A 21,677-nucleotide genomic window follows, 5' to 3' on the forward strand; every position below is an offset into this window, starting at 1 on the left:
AACAAAACAGGTGGGAAAAGTGAATGGGCTCCAATTTATTAAAATTTTTACATTTTAAAGGATATGTAAAAATTCCATTGAAAAATCATAAGTTTTTTCCTATCGATGTTGAGAAGTTTTCTGAATTTTTTTCTCTTATGCAAACAAGAAAGAGCTGGATTTCTTTCTTAAGACAGCATTTTAGACGCAGGTTTGTTTTCTTCTTTCTTTCAACAAAAGGTCATGGACCACCTGTAAATGGGATCTTGAGGGATTCAGTAAAATCTGTGAAATTGAATCCTAGTAATACAATAGATTCTATAAAATAGGCACCTTGTATCTCTTTCCCCATTTCTGCATTCTCTTGAGGTTCTTCCGTAATTCAAATATGTGCTTATTTTAAAATGCGTGATTTCTATAAAGTTCGACAACATTTCTCGCCGCCTTTCTTAAGAAACCCATTGTGACTTTTCTTACTGTGCTGGGCAAACTTTGAACTCCTAGATGCTATTTATGATCACTCAAAACGTATGCCTCGATAAGGCTACAAAGCAAAGTAATGGCTTGAAAAGCCTATTGATGAAAAAGGTTGGTGGGGAGGCAGTGCTAACCACATGCATGGATCATGCAAGAGGCTATGGGAGGTCACAGGTTTTCAAGGAGTAAGGATCAACCAGGGTCAGATTGGTTACAGCCAATTGCACAACCACATTCTTCTCCATTCATCCCCAGCTGAATCCCTAATTATGACCTACACAATCAGGGCCAAAGCATTAAAGAGTACAACTGTATTGTTCCATGGTGAGTGTTTAGCAGAAAAGCTGGAATTTGATACTTAGTCACAGTTTGCAAACAATGTGGTTGAACCACCTGAGGGGTCACATTTTTACATTCTGAGGCAATTTATTAGTAATGGTACCTGTCAGTCAGAAATCCCCCCAAAGCTCTTTCATTACTAGACATGACTTTGATATAGAAATGGTTCAAAGTAAGAGGCAAATAAAACAAGAGCTAGATCATTTACAAAGAAACATCAGCATATTCCCTTTATCCTTTCCTGATGAGCAATCTTTGTAGTTGTGCTGTAAGTGGTGTAAAGATTAGACTGGATGAGTTATTTTAAAAGCAAGCCTTTTTATTTCTCTAGGAAGGATTTTTAAAGTTCCTAAACTATTTCCATGACTTCTTCCATTTTAACTCAAAATATAAACAGAAGCAAACCCTATGGTTGAGATACTTTATGCAATGACACCTCCTCAGGCTATAGTGCTCCAAATAGGAATGGTTCAAAGTTTAAGGAAGCTTGTTTAAGTTTAAAAACAGTGTTCCGCATAAAGATGTCATACAGCTTTCTCCCAACACACACACATACACGCGCGCGCACACACATGCAACTGCACTTATATTTTCAGTGCACAAAGCAAACTTCTATTTCTGACTATCGAGCACTGTTTTTAAGACAAATATAAAGAATAAAAAATTGCTTTTCTAACCTCCAAAGGAAAAACATGTTTTACTAACATGAAATATTTTTATAATTCCCTTTTATTTAATTTTCTATACATGTTCCTGAAATCACTACTTTTTTTTTTTAAAGATTTATTTATTTGCGAGAGAGTGTGTTGGGGGTAGGAGGAGAAGAAGAGAGAGAATCTTAAGCAGATTCCCTGCTGAGCATGGAGACCTGCATGGGCATCATGACCTGAGCTGAAAGCAAGAGTTGGACGCTTAACTAACTGAGCCACCCAGGTGCCCCTGAAATCACTACTCTTTTCTTTCTCACTACTACTGACTTCCATTTAGGAACTTACTGTTTATACCTGCCACATTTATGACATCACAGAATGTATAACTGTATGTGTAATGTTGCCACTGCCACATTGTCTCTAAATGAAATTTTTAAGAATGAAAGTCTTTTCTAAAGATTTTATGTGAGCCACTTAAAAAAAATGAACAAAGGATTTAAGGTAAGAAACTGAACACATGGTAGAAAGTGAATCCAACAAATGAAATAGTGTATGTAGGGAAGAAAGATCTGAAAGTAGCCAAGATTATTTTCTTTTATATTAGTAATTTAAGAAAATTAAACATACGACATCATGTGATGGATAGGACACTGTAATGCAGTAAAAATAACTAGCATTTAAAAATCATTGTTACATGCTAGTAAATATGATCCACGCTTTACACGTAATATCTCAATTCTCAAAACAGTCTTATGAAGTAGGTTATTATTATTCCAATTATAGCAGATGGGGAAAATTAGGCTTAAGGTCACACATACTGCTTCATTATAAACTCTCAATAGCTTTATCAAATGATACTTTATTGAGCCTTATAATCATATTTGGCTTAGCCCCTGCACTTTAACCCACTTATATTTTTAAAAATAGGCTTATAATCAAGTGTTCACCATTCTTTGAAACTTGAAAGATATGCACATGTATATGAACATCTGGGCACTTATCTACTGACTCCAATCCTGAGCTCCCTTAACCATTTCTATCTCCATACACACTGATGTTTCAAAATAAAACAGTTCTGGAAATACCAGTGTAAAAACTGGTCCAAGCAAGAATCATCAGAACATGCTAAGTCATTGGCTAAAGTATTGTTGGGGAATAGGATCTTTACATAGTTCCAAAATAACACCCCACAGATAGCTTGATAAATATGTGCGATAAAATGTAACTTTACAATGGAGAAATCCCATTAACCAAGTTACTAGTTAACCATCAACCATGGCTACCCAGTGAAATCCTGGAAATCATTTTAACCACATGATTAAACTTAGCAACTTCCAAAAAAAAAAAAAAATGCCAAATGCCATTATGTGAGTCTCATATAATAGGAAATACACAGTATCACCTATAGTATTCTCAGTATTCTTGTCAAAATTGTTTAACCTGATTTTAATCATGACTAAACATTCAGACAAATCTTTTGGGTGGAACATTCTAGAACATAATTATTCTCCACACTTAAAAGAAAAAAAAGTTCAATATCATAAAAAAAAAGAAAAAGGTGAAATGGAGGGACTATTCTTTCACATTAAAGGAACCTAGAGGGTCATGTAAAATAATTATAATACAGGATCCTTAACCAAACCCTGGATCAAAATAATCAAACAAATAAAGAATTATAAAGAATACTCTCAAAGTACTTGGGGGAAATTTGAGTAAGGACTTATGTTAGATAAGATTACTATTAAAGTATAATTTTTAAGAAGTTAAAAACATGACACAAATATAAAATAAATATATATGTCAAAGATTTTATCTAGCTCATCCATTAGTAAGGAATCAGTAAGCTCTTAAATTTAGACCACAGATTATATGAGGAGGTAAGTTTCTATAGGCAAATTAATGAAAGATTATTAAGATCACATTGCTGGATTAGATAAAAAATGAGGGCAATAAACTATAGGTGTCACGGTTATCTTTTTCAGTAGACAGAAGTCATATGCATCTGTACAGACAAAAATCTGTAAGTTAACCTATTCTATTTTATAAAGCATAGGTGGCATAAAATAGATCAGTCCATAGAAAATTTACCATTTTGTACTACTGAGTATACCAAAGGAAACTCAGTAATCTCTTTTGTCTGTTAACAAGTTTCACATTTTTTTTGGACACTGTGAAATAAAAATTAAAGTTCTTGGGTGTGATTTAAAAAATTGCTATTTAAGTAGGAAAATATCCTACCTTTGAGAATATACATGCTGAGATATATTAGGACTATGTTTCATAATGTCTACAATTACTTTCAAATGATTCAGAGAAAAATGCTGCTCGGCAATGGCAGAAAGCTAATGTGGCAAAATGGTTAGTACCCGATAAATCTATTTGATATACTATATAGGTGCTAATTTTGATTATTTTCCAACTTCTCTGTAGGTTGGAATTTTAAAAACTAAATATTTGCAGACATAAAGAATGAAATATTTGGCTTCTTTTGTCATTTTCTTATTCAAATTTTAAGATGAGATCCAGTTTGCTTGTATACGTGTCTGGGTGTTCTAGTCATTGAAGGCAGTATAATTTGAAGCATAGTCTCTCAAGTTCTCAAATGAGAGGTTTTTTTTTTTTTAGTAGCTTTTAAACATCAAAATTGCTACTTACAAGCTTCGTATCATTAAACAATGTAAATATATACTGTGCTTACTTTTCTCACCTCTATGATAGGGATGTAGCATCCAAATTACCTAGCACATATTTAACACTCAATAAATGCTATCTAATTTAATTTCATATTCTACATTTTACACCTCAAATCTTTAGTAATTATAGCAGTAGTCTCCATTTGGTTAACTAAACTCCCAGGATTTCTTTAAAGCATAATGTGGTCCTAATTCTACAGGACCTCAAAAGTACATCCATATAATCTAGACTTGCTTGTACTGAGTTACAAAAATCTTTGGTATCTTTTCTAATTGGCAGGACATTTATGAGCTCTTTTTGTTGGTGATTACCCTTTGCCAATCAGCATTTCCAAAAGGGAGTTATAGTCACATGCATTTACTCTGTAAATGTGAAGATTTGAAGTTGAAAAAAAAAAAATCTGTCAAACATGGAACTTTGGGTTTAAAATAAGACAGAAGCTATCTCAATTAGACTAATAACCTTCAGTTAGATACCAGATTGGAGAAATGATAGGAACTTGAGATTCAGAAAAATGCAATGTTCTCAAGGTTTTTTTCCTTTTCTTTGAAAATGGACAGCTATAATTTAAAACAATATTTGGAAAAATGGCTTCAGAGTAAAGACAAACTTTCACAGGGGAACATGATGCAGAGGCTGTTCACCTATTTTTAATCCACACTGAGCCACAGCTCTAATATAACAGACTAATTAGAAGAAAGATTCTGTTCCAAGGAGAAATAAAATTCAGTTCCTGGCTTTTTCATTAAGGATCCCATGGTACCTGCAATTTTTAAGGCACGATCCTTTGAAAAACCCTAATTTGCTTGATTACTGTAACTGGCTAACGAACTCTCAAATTTAGGCTCTGTGCTAAATTTATTTTATAGTTGGCTGTTTTATATATAGATATTTAATTCTGGCTCAGAGAAACTCCACTCCCACCATGAATAAAAAGTATGTTACTTACATTGTGATTTAGTAGTGCTCTGCTTTATTGCAAATAAACAGTTCAGACCTGTTTCAGACGCTCTGTACTCATTGTAACACTCACTACAAACTATAAATTTATTGTAAATATAGATAGCTATCATGCTGTTTGGTCTAGAATTCATAAGGTGATGAAAACCATTTGGATTTTTAAATTGATAAATATTATTGGATAAGATGTTTACTTACATGACAGAAGACAGGAATATTCATTTGAAAGCTCCTAAAAAAAATAAAGAGATACATATGGGTTATAAATTTATTTCCTTCCATCAAAAATTCTATGACTAGTTTATGTTTCCACTACCAAATTTCATTTTATTTCAACTATAAACTTATTCTCATAAAAATTTGTTCAAAAATTTTAAGTGTATAGTAATTTAACTTAATACCCTAGAAAACATTTTTATTGCTTACATTTAAACAATGTCGCTTACAAAAACAAGTTACTAATTTAAAAAATAGCATAGTTTTTCAATTTTTCACTCTATACTGGTATTAACAATCAGTTATTCCCAGGCATCAACTTAGACGTGAGGAATATAACTTAATTCAAATTAGTTTATAGGTAAAAACATTGCAGTGTTTATTGAAATTTTGATTGTTTTTAAAAGATTTTATTTATTTATTTGACAGAGAGACAGCCAGCGAGAGAGGGAACACAAGCAGGCGGAGTGGGAGAGGAAGAAGCAGTCTCCAAGCGGAGGAGTCTGATGTGGGGCTCGATCCCAGGACTCCGGGATCACGCCCTGAGTCAAAGGCAGACGCTTAACGACTGAGCCACCCAGGCACCCCTGAAATTTTGATTTGGAACTCCACTTTTTATTTTTCTATGATTTAAAAGTCAAATGCATAAAAACAATTATAAATCTATGATTGGCCATGCAATATAGAAATTTATAGTTCATGCCACCAACATAAAAAGGAGGAGCAGAACGGTACAGGAGCAGAGTTTTGCATGCCAGTTTGGTAACTATGAAAACTATACTGTTATAAACTTAGGATATTCATTGTAATCTCTATGTATGCAGAGAAATATAACTCTAAAGAGATTGCATTCAAACCCAGTTAGTCTAAATCCCAGTCTGGGCTCTTAACCATTTTCTGCTACCTCTCGTCGTAAGAAGGGATTTGAATTATTCACTCATTCATTGAGAAAAGATGTGTACTGACCATCTAATGAAAACTATTTTAACAGATTCTGGTATTATACTGCCGAATAAAATATTAAACCTGCCTTTCAGATTATAGTAATCATTGTAACATTTCAATTCATTATAACATAATACACATATTTGTAAAAAACAAAACTCTTTCGAATAACTCCAGCATGAAAGAAGCCACGTCTGTGGTCTCGGTGCTATGAGTACCGTGGAAAGACTCAAAGGTATTGGACTTGGAGATGAATTTGTCACTGTGTGGACTCTGACACGTCCTCAACCACACTTCTTAGCCCTCTTCTTCCACAGCCACCTTGATTTCTTGGCTGTTTCTTGAAAACTCCAAGCACATTTCTGCTTGAGGCCTTTGTATTCGCTATTCTTTCAGCATAAATACAATCCCTGAAGGTAAGCTTGCATCTCCTACCTCATGGAGGTCACTTTGCTGAAGAATGGTTCTTTAGCCACACTGTAAAAAATAATTATATTCCTCCCCAGAGATTTCCTACTTGAATTTCTTTCTTATACCTTTACTTTTTGTCATAGCAGATTAAATATTTGTAGGTCTATCTGTCTATCTATCCATCCATCTACATCCATCTATGTCCAATGTCTTTGTTTCCGCAAATAAATATAAGCTCTTTGCGAGGAAACATTTGATTTGTTTTGTTTACTACTGTATATTTAGTTCCTAGAAAAGTATCAGGTTCATGATTGGCCTTCACTAAGTATTTTATGATTGATCTGGTCAATGGACCACAACCAACATTATAGAATTTTTATTACATCTAAGAAATGAGCAAATAAACCTAACAGTGCACTAATTAGGTAGTTATAAGATTAAGACACACTTAAACATTCAATCAGCTATCCTGCCTTTTTGTAAAGCACATTTGTGTGTGTGTGTGTGTGTTCTTTGTACAATTTAAAAGAAGAACATTTTCACAACTCTACTGGGTTTCCTCTCCAAATGTAACTTATGAAATCATAGGATTCTTATTAATCTAAATATCTCCTAATGAACTCTAACATTACTTCCTTCTTGACTATTAGTAGAAAGAAGCTTAAAACATTATACTCATTGTATTAGCTTTTGATATTTAAACTTAATATCTTCTAGAAGTAATCTACCTTTTCAGATAAATACTTCTGAATACTTCTATACTTTAAAATAATTAAAAGGAAATTCTGACATATATATTATTCAAACATAGTTGACTAAATAACATACTTTTCAAACAAGGAGACATTTTGTAGGGGCGCTTGGGTGGCTCAGTCCTTAAGCGTCTGCCTTTGGCTCAGGGAGTGATCCCAGAGTCCTGGGATCGAGCCCCACATCAGGCTCCTCCGCCCGAAGCCTGCTTCTTCCTCTCCCACTCCCCCTGACTGTGTTCCCTCTCTCTCTGGCTGTCTCTCTCTCTCTGTCAAATAAATAAATAAAATCTTAAGAAAAAAAAAAAAAAGGAGACATTTTGTATAAGAACTATGAAACTCCTATAAAACGCTAAAAGAACAGACAGTAAATTTTTCTAGACAACTGTGATTGTTTAAGAATAAAGACAGCTAAAATTTTATAGAATGGACAAAATTTTAAATGATTACAAATTACATTTGTCCCTATAAAGATATAAAAGTGATCAGTTTAGGCATGTGTTTTTCAAATTAGGTAGATCATAATTATTCAATCAGATTGAGGTAAGAAATAAGGAATTCTGGGGCGCCTGGGTGGCACAGTCGTTAAGCGTCTGCCTTCGGCTCAAGGCGTGATCCCAACGTTCTGGGATCGAGCCCCACATCAGGCTCCTCCGCTAGGAGCCTGCTTCTTCCTCTCCCACTCCCCCTGCTTGTGTTCCCTCTCTCGCTGGCTGTCTCTCTCTCTGTCAAATAAATAAATAAAATCTTTAAAAAAAAAAAAAAAAAAAAAAAAAAAAAGAAATAAGGAATTCTAACCTTTCCTACGTAACAAGTAATCTGGCCCTGTATTTGATGACTTATTAAACAAATAGGGTTCATGGGATGGATACATGAGAAACGGATTGGCTGGGAAGGCCGGGTATTGGAGGATGACGCAGGTTCAAATCTTTGTCTCAAAGACTTTTATATTTTCTTCCATATCCACACATACACCGAAGAGGGTGAGAGTGTGTGTGTACGTGTGTGTGCATGCATGCATGTGTGCTTTACTGCGTTAAAGTCAACATTTAGTTTTGGCAAAGAAACAAACAACTAAGTTGTATAATATTTTCAAGATCTCTATGCTGTGTAAAGCTATATAAGCCTTAAATATTTCAAATACGATTCACTATCATTATCCCAGAATCAAATGATACAATGGAATTTAACATTAATAGCACAAGGCAGAGCTATTTAGAGAAATAATTTCTCTTAATAATCTAGCTGCCCTAAATATTTTACATGAAGGGCAGCCCTAATTAGAGGACATTTTGGGAAAATACATGTTTTTTAATGATTTCAAGTTTGTGTGTGGAAGAAAACTAAGTGTATTTAAAATTTCCTTTTCTGCCCATGACCACTTGAGAGGAAATCTAGTTTCCATAATTATGATTCACTGACACCTGAGTCATCAAATGATGTTTTATATCCTGTTTGATGTTCATGGAGTCTTACGAGCCTGTCTTTTAAAGGTTTTCTTCTTTGAACTAAGAAGTCATATTTGCCAAGTTTAAAATCTAACTAGTTTTCATAAAGCTTAAGCTCATTTTAGAGTCAGAAAACACTGAATTTGAATGTAATTCAATGAAGAAAGCATTTTTTTCTTATTTACTTAGGCTAATGGGTAGAAGAAAATGGAGTATGTCCCAAAGAAGTTACAAAAAATTAAAAAGCAGAGCTTGAATGACAAGGCTACCTAAATTTGATGATAGAATGATAATAAAACCAGCCTAAAAATTTAGTCTACAATATAGAATAATAGATGAACCAGCTTCCATAATTAATAACAGAAGGGAATGTGGTGAAATTCAATTTAAGCAGCTTTCATTGATATAAAGATTCAAAGACTGAGTACTCTGCCTTCAAAGGGCTTCCAGTTGAGGAGAGAAATACACATAAGCAAACACTTGTAATACATCATAATAAGTAAACTGATAGAACTACTTGCAGAATGACACAGAGGAGAAAGTGATGGCCTCTCCCTGCAGAAGTGAGAGCAGACTATACAAGATGAGGTATAGTTGTAAATGCACACTGAACAGTGAATAGCTTTCCAAGTAGACAAAGGAGCCAGATTCCTATATGATGTGTAAGTAAGTTTGGACAAAGCTTAATAATGAAGGGAGCCATTCAACGTTTTAACACAGAAGTGACAAGATATGTGTTTTAGTAATCAATCAGAGTGTAAATTGTTTTAGAATGCTTCTCTTGTGCAAATGGGGCAAAAACTAATACATTCATACTGTGACTGAGCTTAAGCCATAGTTTCCTTTATCCACTTCATCCTATGTTCCTTTGAGGGGCTAAATATTGTTTGTATGTGGAAACAATGGAAAAATTACTTATTCGGAAAGAGAAACTGTTTATTTATCCAAAAGTCTTTTCATCTGGCTTCCCCAAACAGTTTCAAACTGTCATTTATGTTGGGTTAAGTACCAGTAATTCAATTCCATGACAGAAACACAGACAGAGCAGAATCCCTGTGACTGTCACCTAAAACAGCTTCTCGGTTCTATGTGCTTTTATTTACCATCCTTCAGAATAAAAGATCACAAGAGGTTTTACAATAGGCTCTCTGGACGGTTGAGGTGATTCCCCAAAGGACCAAACAAAGAGTGATATATGGTGAATCAAAGGAAAGTAAGCTTTAGTGGCGTATCTTTCCTGGAAGACCAGCTGCAATAAAAAAGGGGTAATAGGATGAACTCAAGTAGCAGAAATGGTAGGTGGGATTTTGTGTCATTTCAGCTAGTAATTACATTTTACTGCTAGTATTCAAAGTAACTCCCTACTTTGGCCATTCTCCTTTGCATGTTTCTTTCAAGTTTGCAGTCTATTACTTAAACTGATATTGTAATTAAGATAGACTTATGTAATATGCTCCTGAGATTGGATACTATTTTTCCTTTTTTTTAGTAGAACATATTTCATTTAAAAATTTTATAAATTTAATTTCAAAATTAATCTGATGCTTTTATAGCATTAATTTTCTATTTCTAGCTCTGATTTTTCTTAATAAAAGAGGAAAGCTGCTTTAAGAAAAGCATTAAAGAAAAGTTTTTTTCTTTACACTGGATGTTACATTATGATACACAAAAATAAAGTATTCCAGATAGTATTTTCAAAGAGGGAATGCCAATACAAAAGTATCCTGAAATGTGAAGTAATCAGATTGATAGAATAAAAGCAAATAGAATATCAAAGGACTGTAATATATGAATCTACCAAAGTATTTACCATAATCAGGAGTTCTCAGATGCTACTTTTCAGAATTAATTTCTCTATAATTATACTCCAGGCTACTATTGGGGTTTCCTCAGGCCAATGGGCATTAACTGCTCCCCTACTAACCATAGCTGATTTTTATAAAGCTAATTTTAAGAAATTAAAGGAAATAAATGTTGATGCCTACAAAGATGAATAATGGAAGAAAGTTTTTGTGAATCAAGCAGTCCATCCTGAAAAGGGCTGGAAAAAATATGTAAGCATCATATATTTTCAGAGACTTCCAAAGACCATAGACCATGGAGCATTCTTTGTTAATCAAAAGGAGGTTAAGTGCTATTATTCCAGCAGTAAACAAATATGTATTGACTTCTGTCTACTGTGGACATAAAATAGGAAGACCAAAGTGAAGTGGATATAAACACTGTACTCAAGAAGTTTATAGTGTGTTAGAGGTAACTTTATTTTTTTTTAAGATTTTATTTATTTATTCGACAGAGATAGAGACAGCCAGCGAGAGAGGGAACACAAGCAGGGGGAGTGGGAGAGGAAGAAGCAGGCTCATAGTGGAGGAGCCTCATGTGGGGCTCGATTCTATAACGCCGGGATCACGCCCTGAGCCAAAGGCAGACGCTTAACCGCTGTGCCACCCAGGCGCCCCTAGAGGTAACTTTATGTATGTGTCTGTGTGTATAAAACAAAATAAAAAATAGTCAGAATAAGATAGCCCTGCAACACTGTATGTTAGGTTTGAACAATTCAATTGCCTTTTTCCACAACTTCAAGGCATTATACTAATGTGTTATGATGGCATCCATAGAAGACGAGGCCTATAATTATAATGGGTGTGCCATAGTAATTATGGTTGTCATATAGTTAAAATTGGTTCGTGGAGCTGTAATGGGTCAAATAACTTTTCTCTAAGCAAGATGTCGGAACTAACTTGAAGTGGGAGCTACTTCATTATGTATATCAACACAGATGGCCAGCAAACCACTGGAAAAATGTGCTTTTCAAACCGATAATTGTATAGCAAGAACATTTCCCACTCCCCCCCTGCCACCTGAATAAGGACAGGGGATATATTCCCTGAATACTGCTTTTGTGTAGTAGGTAATAAGATGTCATCTACCACGTAGAAACAGTCAAGTGTTTGAGAGATCACAGTATGTCAGCAAGGTAATGACCAATAATTCAGGTTTCTCAGTCCTTGAAGACCCATATTCTGTATATTGTAATAAAAGATTTTGTTAAAGCTTCCTTTTTATTTCAGCTTAATACAGATTGGAGTGTCTTTATTGGAGTTTCTTTATTACTATAGTTTATTCTTTCTAAATATGTAATAAAGCAACATTATGAAAGTATAAATATTGTGTCAACTATATAGAACAAACTAAAGGAAAAGGGGGTGTTCCCCAGAAACTGTTGTATAAGAGGGACCTGAGCAGGATAACACAGTGGTGACAGTGTAAAAGAGCTTCAATGAGAAGGTGAACACAAAGAAGGCAGGATGAGCGAACCCACTGGTTCACTGGTAATTTTCTTTCTGTAGTCCCTATTAAAAAGCTTTAGAAAAAAGGGTGAAAAATGCTTATTTTTAACAGAGGTGATAAAACTATATTAGAGTCAGAGAGTTAAATAATTTCTACATTCAATGACTTCTCTGCTGGATCGAGCATGAACTTCGAATAAGGAACATTAACCACCTGTACCTGTCTCAGGTTGTTGTGATTTAAAGACTAAAAAGTAAGACAATAACAAATGACTTTTCTCTTTCTTGTCTGTAGCCCTTGGAACATAGATCAGAAATTAGAGAGGGAGAATGCACATGTAACTTCTTCTTCTACCTTCCCCCTCTTTTGTTCTAAACTCACAGACAATTCTCAGTGAAAAGGATATAGAAAGTGCAGGGGAGCACAGAAGGCCTAGGGCAAGTGACAGCTCATGTGCCCACTTGAATAAATTTTACCTTACTCTCATGCCTGCCTTAACTCTTGAGTATATTTTAAGAAGTAAAACTATTTTGTTATTTTAGATTACTGACTACAGTGCTGGTTTTATTTACAGTGTTTCTTCTGAGCATAAGCAAGGCAGCAGTCCTAATTATTTTATTTTGACAGAACAAATATGTGTGCTATGAAAATTTCTGGATCATGTCTGATATTCAAACAGAGCCATGAAAATAGATACTTCGGATGAGACTTTTCAAACAGTGACTGCCAAAGGTTAGCCACCCACAAAGAAGATTTAGATTAAAGCTATAAAAAGCTTGCTTGTGGAATTACTAACTGTTGGAAAGTAGAAAAGGAATTAAATCTATAAACACCAAAAAACAGGGTCAAGATGACAGTGCATGTGAAGATTTCTGACAATGTTAACAATGCTCTAAGTATCATAAAATACAAAAAAAAAAAAAAAGAGCAAATGGAATTCATACTGGATTACTGAAACAAGAGTATATTTACCTTTAAACACTGAAAATTTAAAAATAAGTATTTCCAGGTTAGAAAAAGCAATTAGTAAATTCATGACACAGGAGACAGAATCAATGCATTTACTTATATATTAAAATATTTATGAGTACCTACCATGTGCTAGAACCTACTTGGTAAAGGAATAAAGAAGTAAACAAATATTCTTAACAATTACATTTGGAGCAGAGGAGGGAAAGAAATAAGTAAAAATATATTTTGTTAAAAAGTAATACACACCCATGGATCAAAGATGATATATAGCAGGTTGTATTTTTCCAACATAGCTACAGTATCTCCCATCTGGCATTCTCTTCTTAAAATGTAAGAAGAAATGAAAATTGCCACCCCTCATGTAATCCAAAGGTCACATCTATTCTCCCATCCTTGAATCTTGGCAGCCTCGTGAGGATGCTGGAGTAACATATGTCATTTAAGGCTAGGTGATTAAGAGTGGTATAGCTTCAACCTGGTGTTCTTGGGACACTTGCCTTTGGAGTCCTGAGCTACCAGTAAGCAGACTGTCTTGAGGTCATCATACCACAAGCAATTCTAAACTAACTCAGGTGGAGAAACCACATAAGGTTTCTGAGGCTCTGAGAACAGAAAGAAAAGAAATGGGGAGGGTCTGACTACTTTTCAGTAGCTTCAGCATTCCACTGTGCTAACTTCAGATATCACCTGACTACTTGAAAAACGTGACCCAGAATGGCTGAGCAAAACACTTTCTGAACTCCTGATCCAGATAATCAAGACATTGATATATCAAGAGACGTGGAATATAGTTAAAGCAGAGCTTTAAATGATATTTATAGATATAAAGAAAGGTGAAATCACTTTTCCTAAGCTTAAGAATGTAGAAAAAGAAGAATAAGTTATAATCAAATTAACTACAAGAGAGAAAATAACAAAAATAAGAGGAAAAATCAGTGAAGTGAAAAATAACAAATCAGCAAAGTCTTAAGTTAATAAAATTAATAAATTTTATTATTGTGTTAATAGAGACTGAAGAACTTAATAAAATACAATTCTCACTATCGGTGAAAACTTTATGAACATATTATGGTGAGAAGCAATGCTTCTTAATCTTAAAAAGACCTTCTATGAGAATCCTATAACTCATATCAAAATAGTGGTGAAGCATTAAACCTTTATCCTCTACAATTAGGAAAACAAGAAAAAGATGTCTAACCATTCCACATCTATTCAATATCATCACCATCAACTATTATTATCACCAATCTTTCACCATCAACATTATACTTGAACTTTTAGCTAACGAAAATGGCAGAAAAGAAATAATAAAAGCATAAAAAATAGAAAAGAAGAAGTATAAAAACATTTACAGAAAACATGATGTATAAGTAGAAAACTCCATGGAAGCTACCAAAAGGAGCTAGTAGACTTCTACATAAAGTTAGCATAGTTATAGATTCAAGTTCTTTATACAGCTAACAACTCAAATTGTTTTTATTTAAAATAATTTCTTTAAATATCACAATAACATCAATGACATAAAAATATTTAGCAATTAACTAAAATTGTCAAGGCTTCTTCACTGAAATATCAACTACTACTGAAAAGATTAAAGAAAACCTAAATAAACAGAGAGAATCAATATTGTTAAAATATTCATTCTCATCAAATTGAGCTACAGATTCAACACAAACTCAATCAAAATTTCAGCAAATTTTTTTGAAGAAATCAACAAGCTAATTTTAATATTTATATAGAAAAGCAGAGATAACTAGAATCTAAAAAAAGAGGAACTTAAGTACTTAAACTATCTGATTTAAAGACTTACCTAAATTTGTGTTCATCAAGACAGTATGATAATGGTACTAGGATTTACATCTGTATCAATGTAATAGAAAAGAGAGCCCTAGAATACTGCTCACATGTGTATGTTCAACTGATTGTCAACAAGGCACTAGCAAAGTTCAGTGGGAAAGTCTACTTAATGAATCATGCTAGAACAGGTAGGTATTTATATGAAAATAAAAACAAAAAATGAACCATGACCTTAATGCCCAGTAGAAAAAACAATCAATTTAAGATCTAACATAAAACTAAATATAAGCTACAACCATAAAATATGAAAATACAGCGAGCTACAGTTGCAAATTTGAGACAAATATTTTTAGATAGAACACAAATACATCAACCATAAAATAAAGAAAATTCATAACCTGAACTTGATGAAAATTAGAAATTTCTGTTCATCAAGAATATCATATAAAAATAAGGGAAGAGGCAAGCCACACCATGGGAGGAAAATATTAAAATACAAATATCTGACAAAATATTCTTATCTCATATTTATACCATAGATGATATATTCTTATCATATATATCTATTATATATACACTGTATATTATATATTTTATATGTATATAAAATCCAAGGGATTAACTAAAGATAATGATGTGAAGAACCAGTTCATAAAAGAAATGCACATTTGAAGTGGCATTTAACATTGTAAGTCACAGGGAAATGCAGATTAAAACCATAATGAGATACTGCTATACATCCACTAAAAAAGGCTATAATTTAAAAGACTGACCATATCAAATAGTGGTAAGGACATGGAACAAACAAAAGTAACACGATATTAATGAAGATGCAAAATGGTACATACACTTCAGAAAAGAGTTTGGGTATTTCTTATGAAGATAAACATCCATTTACCCAATGACTCAGCAATTTCATTCCTGGATATTTATGCAAGAGTAAGGAAAGCATATGTGTTCCAAAAGGTTTGTGTAAGAATGTTCACAGCAGTCTTATTCATGATTGCCCTATACTGGAAATAATCCATTACTATCAACAGGAGAATGAATAGAAGTAACTATAGTGTATTCATAAAATAGAACGTCGCTAAACAAAAAATAAAGAACGAACTGCATAATTGAATAAATGAATAAATGAATAAATAAATAAATAAATGCAGACTAAATACAGCCTGTAAAAATCTCAAAAACACAATGAAAGGAAAAGACCAGGTATAAAAGAATATGTATCGTATGATTCCATTTATGTAAGGCCCAAGACCTGATAGAACTACTGTATAGTAATTAAAAGTCAGAAAGTAGATGCCCCTGTCAGAGTGATGAAGTGGAGAAAATTAACAGGACAAAGGGCTGAGTGGAACTTCTGGATTTCCTAGGGCTATGGAAATGTTTACTATGTTTTTAAGAACAATTATTACACATGCATACCCCAGTGCCAAAACTGTCAAAATTCACTGAACTGAATACTTAATATCTGTGCTGTCTGGGGTTTTTAAATTATATATTTTGATATAAAAGACAGGTTAAAGCAAAGGATTGGAAAATACATACCACACAAACATTAAGCGTAAGGGGGATGGAATCGATAGATCAATATCAGGCAGAAATTTCAAGAAAAGCAGTATTACCAGAGAGGAATATTTTATGATTATAAAAACTAATAAGAAGACTTAACAGTCTTAAGTGTATATGTACCTAAATAAAATTTGAAAATATATTAAGAATAACTAGAACTATACCCATAAATTGGAAAAAATACTTAACACAACAGGAACAAATTATTGATACACAGAATAATATGAATGAATCTCAAATGTGTTACTAGAATCAAAATGATACATGCCTTATGATTCTATTTATTGTATTATTATTCTATTAACCTTTATGATTCTAGGATATTCTGGAAAAGACGAAATCATTAGGACAGAAAATAGATCAGTGGTTGCCAGGGACTAAGAGTGGAGAAAGGGTTTGACTACAAAGAGGCATGGGAGAATTTGGGGGAATGGCTAAAATTTAAAAAAACAAGAAATAACAAATTTTAATGTATTTTAAAAAAAGATTTTATTTATTTATTTGAGAGAGAGAGAGAGAGCATAAACAAGGGGGGGGGGGGCAGAGGGAGAGGGAGAAGCAGGCTCCCTGATCGGCAGGGAGCCCAATGCAGGATTCAATCCCAGGTTCCTGATATCATGATCTGAGCTGAAGGCAGACGCTTAACCGACTGAGCCACCCAGGCACCCCAAGAAATAACAAATTTTAGTGAGGACGTGGAGAGAAAGGAACCCTCCTGCTCTGTTGGTAGGAATGTAAATGGCTCCACATATTGTGAAAAACAGTATAAGGGTTCCTCAGAAAATTAAAAGTAGAATAGCATATGATCTGGTAATCCCACCACTGGGTATTTAAAAACCAAAAATATGAATTTGAAAAGATATATGCACTCCGATATTTATTGAAGCATTATTTACAACAGCCAAGATATAGAAGCAATCCAAGTTTCCATCAGTAGGTGAAAGGATAAAGAAGATGTAGTATACTCATATATCACACCGCAGAACACAAAAAAGGATGAGATTGTGCCATTTGGGACAACATGGATGAACCTAGAGGGTATTATGCTAAGTGAAATAAGTCAGACTGAGAAAGACAAATACTACACATGACTTCACTCATACATGGAATCTAAAAAACAAAACAAATGAATAAACAAAAAGCAGAATCTGATCTATAAATCCAGAGAACAGCTGATAGTTGCCAGAGAGGTGGGAGTGGGAGGGGGGTGGGCAAACTGGGTGAAGGAGACTGGGAGAGAGAGGCTTCCAGTTAGGGAATGAATAAATCAGGGAATAAAAGCATAGGAAACTGACTACAGTTAATGATATTATAATAGCACTGTAAGGTGACAAATGGTAGCTACGTTGTGGCAAGCATAGCATAATGTACAGAGAAACTGAATCACTATATTGTACATCTGAAACTAATGTAATAATTTGTGTCAATCATACTGGAATAAAACAATAAAAAAAAAAGACTTGGAGGGCTGTACATTAACCAAAACTATATGGAGAAGTGAATTCTGAGTAATGTAGTGCCCAGCTTGACCAAGTTGACAACAAAATTATCTAGCACACCAAGTAAAACTTGGGCTGGAAGAGGTTTCTGCCATCATGCAGCTGTGGCAGGGATGGCCAGGCCCTCACACCTGCCCAGGAGGGGAGCTGGGATGAAAGCACAGCGCAGGCTGGAGGGAAACCTGTATGCAGTGATAATAAAGTTAAACACAGAGTAGGATAAGGAAATGGAAAAACAAGCATTGACCACTCTTTAAAGAATTTTGCTATACAGGAATAGAAAAACAGAGCAGTAGCTGCAGGAAGAAAGTATGTCATGAGTGTTTTCTTTTGTTTTTTTCTTTCTCTTTAAAGACAGAGAAACAACAGTATAATGTGCACCATATTCTGACAGAGAAAATCCAGTAGAGAAAAACAACAACAACAACAACAAAAAAAAAAAAAAAAGAAGAAGAAGAAGAAGAAGAAGAAGAAGAAGAAGAAGAAGAAGAAAAAGAAAAAGAAAAAAAAAAGAAAGAAAGAGTAGAGGGAGGAGGGAATGATTTCTTTGAGTAGATGTGATCAGACCTAACTGGAAAGTTGGGTCTTTGCTGGCAGAACTGACAATTTTATCTCTAGTTACAGCCAAGAAGTTGGAAGAGGTAACACAACACAGGTGGGTGGGTAGATAGGGCGTGAAAGCTTTTGGAAGTCATCTTTCCTTGCTTCTGTTTTCTCAGTGAATAAATGCAAGGTCATCAGCTGCCAGTGAAGATGAGGGAGGAATTATCAAAAGTTTAATTTAGAAAAGGGATAAAACTGTGTCCAGGAGAGGAGGAAAGTGAATGACTCATGCAACTTAATGTGATTTGTAGGCAGCATGAAGGATTTACTTGAGGTTCATGACCACCAATTTAAAAGACAGACCAGTCAGCATGGGTGTGGTTTTCTCGACAGTTCAGCCTTACGGGTTCAGGGATACAGTAGGTGGAGAATTGGTTTTAATTATAGGTGCCAAGCACTTAAAAGTGAAAGTCTGGCAAGGAAGCCTAAAGTTTACAGAAGATACGGATTTTAATGATTGACCATGAAATTTAATCTGGAACATAACCTTTAATGCATTGTGGGATTCATTTTACATGTCATGAGAAAACAGCAGTGATTAATTTTTTCAACCATTCTGGCTTCCGTTGTATTTAAAAGACAATGTCTATGTTGCTATTTCCTATTCAACAATTCTAAAAATGCAACTAAGATATTTTGAATCAGTGAAATGTATATTAAGAATCATCAGGGAAAAAAAATGAGTCTTAATATTATATTTCCTGAATCAGGTAAAACTTTATATAGCACTTGACATTTTCCCACACAGTTTCATAAATATTAGCTCATCTTTTTTTTTTAAAGATTTTATTTATTTATTTCAAAGACAGAGAGAGAACGGCAGGCAGGGGGAGGAGGAGAGGGAGAGGGACAAGCAGACTCTGCGCTGAGCATGGAGCCCAATTTAGGGCTTGATCTTACAACCGTGAGATCATGACCTGAGCAGAAATCAAGTCGGACACTTAACTGACTGAGCTATACAGGCACCCCTAGTTCATCTTTTTTCAACGAACTGTGAAGCATATGGAACACCTATTATCATGTCTACTTTATAAGTGAGAAAGCTGAGTATCTACCTGTCCACCTATTCACAATGATTTAAGTGCTTCGTTCATCATCATTTAGCTTATAATTTTTAACATTACAATTATTTCATTCTAATGGAGAGGCCGAAGAGATGGAATACCTTTCAACTAATTATTCACATTTTTAATGTTACATTCTTAGACAATATCTTAATATTCACTTTTAATGACCACATTAAAGAGTTATTAGGAATAATGATAAATCAAAACTCAGGCTTTGGAGTCAGACAAGGGTTCAAATCTCTTTTCAGCCATTTAATGGCCAGGAGACCTCAGACTAGTTATTCAACTAAGCTACAATTTCCTCTTTTGCAAAATGGGTATGACAAAATTTACCCTAAGGTTTTATGCCATTTAAATATGATGCGGTAAAGGGGTGGGTGGGTGGTGCAGTTGGTTAAGTATCCAACTCTTGGTTTCGGCTCAGTCTGTGATCTCAGGATCATGAGATTGAGGCCAGCATCAGGCCGCATGCTCAGCACAGGGTCTGCTTGAGATTCTCTCTCTCCCTCTCCCTCTGCCCCTCCCACTTGTGCTCTCTGTCTCTGTCTGTCTCTCTCTCAAAAATAACGAAATAAATCTTTAAAAAGAATGATGCTGCATGAAAAGCTCACATGGTTTTTAGCTTTCGTAGCCACTCTATAAATAGTAATTATAATCATATTATAATTTATGTGTGATTATTTATAAAATTTTACATGTTTATACATAAATTATTTATAAACATATTAATAAATAATGCTCAAATAAACTTTTTAGTAATAAGTTTTAGTTATATGAATAATTTAGTTATATGAATAATTGTTCGGTTATAAAAATGCAATTAATATTTGCTTACCTTCATAGTAAATATGTATATACACACACATATATACAGCTTATAATTTCTAACAATAATATTATATATTTTATATATATAATACACACACACACACACAACTGGGTATAAAACAGTCTCTTCTGCAAATATTTTCTCACTTCCCTGAAGTGAGCACTTTGAAGGGATTCTTGTATAACTTTTTTCCTTTATATGTGATGTGGTCATATTTGCATGCCTGCTAAGAAATGGATTCTTTTTTACATAACAACCTATCTTAGAGAGCTTTATTTTGTAAATCCAATCACATTCCTTTTTAACAATTCAACTTAGAATTCCATTACATGAGACTATAATTTTTTCTAACAGTTTTTTCTTGATAAGCATTTGTTTTGTTTGTAGCTTTTCAATATTCCAAACAATATTTTCAGGAATACTCTGGTACATATTTTTTGTTGATTGATTAGAGTATATACTTAAGATAAATCCTCAGAGGGAAAATTGCTGGGTTAAAAAAATATAATTGCAACACACATAACATTTCTCTTAGACCAAAGCAGAAACTTCTTTTTCTTCCCTTTTGGGAAGCAAAATGCCCCCTTTGGGTGATATTTCAAGTCAGGTCCACGGGTAATGAAAGTTACCGTTGTCAATTTTGAATCATTCTGGAACAAATTTGCCCAGATATCACAAATAACTCTTAAATTTATTACAGATGTTTATAGCCCTAAACTATTGTTGAATAAGTGAAACTAAATCATTAACCTAAGATTCAGATTACTCTTAGGGTGAGAGTTGTGATTTTTATAGAGCATGACAATAGACAGAAATTACTTTATATGTGGGTATTTCATGCAGAAGGAGCTAAGATCATCTTGTACAGGGAGTCTCAACAAACTCTGAAATCCAGTACTATTTTATGAAGTCGTATGATTTGAAAATTCAAAACAAATTTTTCACAGTAAATTTGCCTTGGCAAAACTCTTGCTTTAAAATCACTGATGACCCAGTTGTATCCTGAGTTCATGTTCATGAACATCTTACTGGAAACAGGAACATATTTTCATTTTTTAATGCATTATCCCTCTAATTTTCCTTCTCCCAAGTTAGGTTGACGAAGACATTGAAAGTCTTCCTTTTAACCTTATTTAATATCATGATAATTTCCCCAAATAAATGAAATTTGTAATC

General features: G+C 33.9%; 1 protein-coding gene across 8 annotated transcripts in view; it reads right to left on the reverse strand.

The window, feature by feature from the left end:
* SEMA3A (semaphorin 3A) overlaps positions 1 to 21,677 on the reverse strand; it is an 818,384-nt gene that overhangs the window by 389,133 nt on the left and 407,574 nt on the right. For all 8 annotated transcript variants that reach the window (XM_057304266.1, XM_057304265.1, XM_057304264.1 and 5 more), the window contains one exon: positions 5,298 to 5,331. The gene's annotated coding sequence lies outside the window, so the exon portion shown is untranslated. The remainder of the gene's footprint in view (positions 1 to 5,297; positions 5,332 to 21,677) is intronic.

Source organism: Ursus arctos, unplaced genomic scaffold (genome assembly GCF_023065955.2).
Source record: "Ursus arctos isolate Adak ecotype North America unplaced genomic scaffold, UrsArc2.0 scaffold_3, whole genome shotgun sequence".
In the NCBI taxonomy this organism is placed as follows: domain Eukaryota; kingdom Metazoa; phylum Chordata; class Mammalia; order Carnivora; family Ursidae; genus Ursus; species Ursus arctos.